Genomic DNA, 6,000 nt, shown 5'->3' on the forward strand with positions numbered 1-6,000 from the left:
GAGCCAACATCCTCATGCTCCCAGGGAGAAAAGCCGGATTCATCCATCGGCAGCCCAACCTTGCTGAGGGTACTTGTGGGAACAATGAGAGGTGCCCAAGGGCTAAGCCCTTGGAGAGGGCGCAGAGTCTTCCTCTGGGACTTTGGACCTCTCCAGGACTCAGTTTCCTCCTCCATAAAATGGAGATAATAATCTATTCTGAACCTACCTCCCAACAGTCAACAACACCTGGATTGGATTCCCCCATTAAGGTGATCCTGCCTTTTATTTCATGACCAACATGCCAACAGCAGTCTGACCGTCGCACCCTGGCCTAGCCCCTGGCCACCCGGCCTTCGTGTTTCTCCTCCCCTTCTTCCCTCCTCCTCCTTCACTTCCTCCAGAGCATCCTTCCTTCCCCATCACTGGCATTTCTGCATGCTTTAAGGTTGGCAAAGCGCTGCGAAGATTATCTCATGTTATCTTCATACCTCTCCAGACATTCCGCCATCGTTATGCCCATTTTTAAGTGAAAGAAACTAGTAAACCGAGGTTAAAGACTTGTCCGGGAGACCCCAGCTAGTAAGTGGCTGAAGCTACATTTGAATTCAGATCTGACTCCAGGTTCAACTCCCTCCACTGTGGTGCCCCCTCGCGGCCCCTAATGGCCACCAAGAACTTTTACCCTCTACAACATCTCGCGTTTATTTATTTATTTTTTTTCCCCAGTCCTTTCATGGCTGAAGATGCTTCGTTGATGGGGGAGGAGCCAAGGCCATCTCGCAGCCCCTCTTGGCAAATAAACACCAGTGTCTCCAGAAATCTGCAGCCCCAGCAAAGTTCTCCAAAAGGGCAGTAATTGGGCAGCTGAGCTCTAGAATAGCCTAGATTTCAGAACCTGAGACATGGCTACCCCACGTAAACGTAAGATCGGACGGGTTCTCTTCACTCCCTCCCTCTTCTACATCCTGGTCCAGTACCCAGGTACTCCAGGCCACGAGGCCGGAAAAGAGCCCGGATTGCCCCCAGCTGCGGCCCTGCCCACCCTGGGGCCCTCAGACTCTCTCCCCCATCGGCTCCTATTTCTGCCTATGCTAATTCTCATAAACAAAGGCTCTCACTTTACACCTGTAACACTCGGTTACAGTTAACGTGAATTTGAGGCTTTTTAAGAACAAAATAATGACAGAAACTAGGGGGAAAGTCTTTGCTTCTCCCTGACTCTGCCTCCCAGGAAAGAAAGAGAGATTAGTGACCTGGGAGAGACAGTCAGGAGACATGAGAGGCCAGGGGCACCATGGGAAGTGCATGGGCCTGAGAGCTGGCTTCTAACGTGGCCTCGGTCACTTCCTGGATCTCCGTGGCCCCGACAAGCCCCGAGCCCCAGTTTCCTCTTCTGAAAGGTGAAGAGGCAGACGAGCTCACCTCCTGGGGACTCTAAAATTCCCTGGGTGACAATGCCACAAATCTCACAGTAGGACCACCCTTCCCTCCCCCTACCTTTCATCAAGGATGGACTCATCAAGGCAAGGGATCTCTCTCAACCTTAAAAAGAGTTTGGAGCCGCTATTTTACTCGTGTAACTGTCAGTCCATCTGTCTCCTGGCCCCTTGTGGCTCCAGAGCCATGACCCTGCCCCCAACTGCCTCTTCCCGTCTCAGTGAAGTCCTGGAGCCTGCCTGGTGCTACCTCCCAGCCGTGCCATGTGGGGAGCTGCTGGAAGGGCTGTCCTGCCCCTGACTCCCCTGCCCAGCTCTCTTCTTGGAGTAATGGCCACTGGACGAGCCGCTTGGACCCTGGGAGCCCAAATCCTTCAGAGCACTTTAAAGAGCTTCAGTGGTTCCCAAACCAGAACCTTAGGACCTGTAGTAAGCTGGTTTTCCCAACAATGGCAGACTTGAGCATGTCGGTGGTCTGTCCTTCATGATCACAACCCTTGCTTTCACCCTCTGTCCCAGTCTTTAGACTGCATAGAACTCAGCTCTACATTCCCTCCAAAGCACCCTCCCTCCCCCCCCTCCCCAAATAAAAGGGCAGCTTCCCACCATTCTTTCTCCAGCAAGCCTGGCTGGCTCCTGCCCAGAGAACATGGAATAGAGCCCCCTTAGAAGTGGGTTCTCATCACCTTGTGGCTACAACTATAGCAACAAACACCTGGCCTGGTGGGATTGGGCCCCAGGTAGGAAGAGAAGAGGGGGGACTTACCAGCTGAGAAGGGTTGGTAATGGAGGATATCCCAGCCTCGTGTAGCATGGGTTAGAAGTCCAGAAAAACCTGTTAGGTTCAAATGCACTGAAAAAGCCGGCGCTGGGCTGACTCCTACACAAGATAAGTCACCTTGCCTCATGGGCTGGAGTTGCTTTCTATGCCTTTTATTCCATCCACTCACTTGGGTGAGGGGTGAGAAATTTAGCTCCCCCCATCCCTTTTCCCACTTATCTTTAGCAATTTGCTGGAAGATGACATAAATGGGGGCTGACCAGGATCACTTTAATAATTGGAAATTAAGAAGAAAGTTTTGATTGAAGTCCAAGAGACTCCTGACAAATGCTCTCTTTGGTGACCAGGGGGAAATAGAATGAGATCTTGCTAACTGGGGCAGCTTAGCCTCAAGATTCGGGGGCCTAGGGCAGTAAATCTCCCTTCTTTTTGGAGGCAAACAGGATCAAGTGACTTGTCCAGGATCACACAACTAGTAAGCGTCCGAAGTCAGATTTGAACTCGGGTCCTTCTGACTCCAGGACTGATGAAAAAATTTCTTGCTGGTGACAAAACCCCTATGCCTAGCTACTTTTGGAAATCTCAAAGACTTCTCTTTTTGAGGAGGTGAATGAGTACTCTGCCTTTTCTAAAAGTTAGAGCAGAAAAGTCTCTGAGCTTGAGGCTAACAAGAGAACTTGCAGAGCCCGCTTTGCTGATGAGGAAGATTATTATTAAATGCTATCACTATACACAGCAACGGTGAGATTATACAATGATCAATTCTGATGGACGTAGCTCTTTTCAACAATGAGATGATCCAGGCCAGTTCCAATGGTCTTGTGATGGAGAGAGCCATCTGCCCTCAGGGGGAAGACTGTGGGAACTGAATGGGGATCACAACAGAGCACTTGCACTTTTTTGTTATTGTTTTGCTTGCATTTTGTCTTCTTTCTTATTTTTTTCCTTTTTGATGTGATTTTTCTTGTTCAGCTTGACAAATGTGGAAATATGTAGAGAGGAATTGCATATGTTTGACCTATATTGGATTACTTACTGTATTAGGGAGGAGGAAAAAAAATTGGAACACAAGATTTTGCAAAGGTGAATGATGAAAATTATTCGTGCATATATTTTGAAAACAAAAAATAAAAGCTTTAATTTAAATAAATAAATAAATGTGAAGGAAAAGAAAATGAGGGAATTGGACCAAAGTCCCACCCAGTTCTATGCCTGTGGTTGCTAACCTAACACTAAGATAATCTTGGTTTTTTAATTAGGCTTTGTTTCCTTTTCCTTCCCTCTCTCCCCCTCTCAGGCAGCTTTCCTCTATAACAAAGAACATGAAGGCTTCTTGTCATTCTACTTTCATACAGATTTGTGAGGAAGATGAAAGTATGAGGAGCTGGATTTGGAACTGCTCAAATGGCCAGACCCAGAGCATTTCATTAATGGTTCCATGTCAATTTGAAAAGAGAGCCAGAAGTCTGGGGTGCTTAATAAAGTTAATAAGGTGCTTAATAAGGTGAGTGACTTGCATAAGGCTTAGATGGCACTCCCCTCCTTGTGGAAGGTGACAACGTGGGGAGGCTGTCACAGATGCCATTTACCATCCCAAAATGTGTGCAGAAGTTAAAACCAGTCTAATTTATTCCAATGAAACTTAATAGGGAGAAATCTCAAGTCCCCAAGCGTGAGGTCAGGGAGGCAGGGCTAGACAGCAGTTTATCAGGAAAATATCTGAAAGTTTCCACAATGGCACAGCTCAATGTGACTTAGCAACCTACTGGGAGGAAGCACATGGAATCATGAGTCACGGAAAGAGACACCATTTCCAAGAATCGGGAATCAATAGTCCTGTTACAATTCTCTGGTCAGACCCCATCTGGAGCAATGAGTTAAGTACTAAGACCACATAAGACTTTGACGAGATGGAAAACATGCGGAGGAGGACATCCTGGACATTGAAAAGGTTCAAGCCACACCATAGAAGCATAAATTAGAGCAATTGGAGACATATAACTTAGAGAAGACAAGGCTTAGGAAAGAGGGATGAGCATAACAATGGTGATGAGATCGATGATGAGGATGATGAGAATGATGATGATGATGATGCGGGAAAGATTCCTTTCTAGATTCCCACCCTCTCTTAGTTAATAATGTAAATTGTCCTTTAACTCACAAATCCTGGTCCCTTTGAATTCCAATAGAAGATCTGACCTGTTCCCAGCCCCACCCGGATCTGAGCCAACTTTGGGGCTACACCCGAAAGCCCCTCGAGCTAAGTCTCCTATTATAAAAAGGCCACGCTGGGAACCCCTCTTGGCAGAGATTCCAAACATGGCTACCATGTGAGGACCTTCTGTCCACTGGACCCTCTGTCCAGTGCCCTCCTTATCTCTACCTTCACCTATACTTTAACTTTGCTTATCCAATAATAAACCTCTTTTATCAATCTAGCTCTCCGGGCCAATAAATGCTTTTATTGGGAACTCGCACCACTACTAGATCCCCTTGCACCGAATCTGTATCCCAAACCTGCCACTAGACCTTAACCCTAATTTCATTTAGGTACCCCAAAGTTAGACCTCAACAATGATAGTGGTGACCATAATCATTATAGCTTATAGAGCTCTCTGAAGTTCCAAAGTGCTTCATCTCATTTGCTCAATGTTGGGTTCAAGGGGAATGAAGGGGAATTTCTCAGGGAGAAGGCGAGACTAGGATTCATTGGTGGATGATGAAAAGAAGAAAATTTAGGCCTAACATAAAAAAAAACAGGTCACAAAGAGAACTACAATTTTCTAAAGGTCATTCAGATGACTTTCTACCTCCTGTTGAGTTATGGATCTACATAATTGTCTAAGATACAGACTATGGCCATAGAGGAAAATAGATGGTCCAGTGGTTAGAGGACTGGGGCCCGGGCCAAGAAGACTTGAGTTCAAATCTAGCCCCAGATATTTTCTATCTGTTTGACTTTGGGCAATTCATGTTACCTCTGCCTGCCTCAATTTCCTTAACTGTAAAATAGGAATAATAAGAGCATCCACCTCAAAAGATTTTGATGAAGATCAAAGAAAATATTTGAAAAGTGTCTTGAACATAGTAGGTACTATATAAATGCTTATTCCTTCATCTTCCCTGTGGACAAATTGTGTGCATTGTCTAACTTCATAGCACAATCTAGACATTAGGCATTCTTTGTGTGTGTGTGTGTGTGATTAGACTGAATTCTGAAATACAGATCTCATTAAGGAGGTTCTTTGATATTCCAGTGCTTGACTTAATTAGCCCAAGATTACCTGCTAGCAAGACCAAATGAAGGACCTCACTACTTACAGAGCTAGAAAAAGACCCCCAGCATGTTGAGCAAGTGCCTTGTGTGGCTTTTATGGGGGAGATATAGACAAGATCCATTAGTCAGTTAGTCAGTCAGTAAGCATTAATTAAGTTCTTACTGTGTCCAGGAGTTCGAATAGCAGGAAGGAATGCGGCCCAGCTTCCCCATCATACATTCTCCCCAACGATCTAGAAAATTCTGATCAGGAAATCTAAGAAAAAGCAAAGTGAATCATTTTCCCAGGAAGGCATGGATAGACATTATGGAACCTTCCAGCACCTAGAGACTATTTACATTCTTAAATGGGGAAATAATACCTATGTCCCCTCAGAACTCTTGTCATTATCAGGGACTAGAGAAGGAGTCTCATTAGACAGAAGGCCTAAGAATAGTTCTGTTGGGTTCTAATGATGGAAAGATGAAGAGAAGGAAATGCATTGAGAGGGGGAAGGAAAAAGAATGAGGAAAATTATCTCACA

This window comes from Antechinus flavipes, chromosome 1 (genome assembly GCF_016432865.1).
Source record: "Antechinus flavipes isolate AdamAnt ecotype Samford, QLD, Australia chromosome 1, AdamAnt_v2, whole genome shotgun sequence".
Lineage (NCBI taxonomy): Eukaryota > Metazoa > Chordata > Mammalia > Dasyuromorphia > Dasyuridae > Antechinus > Antechinus flavipes.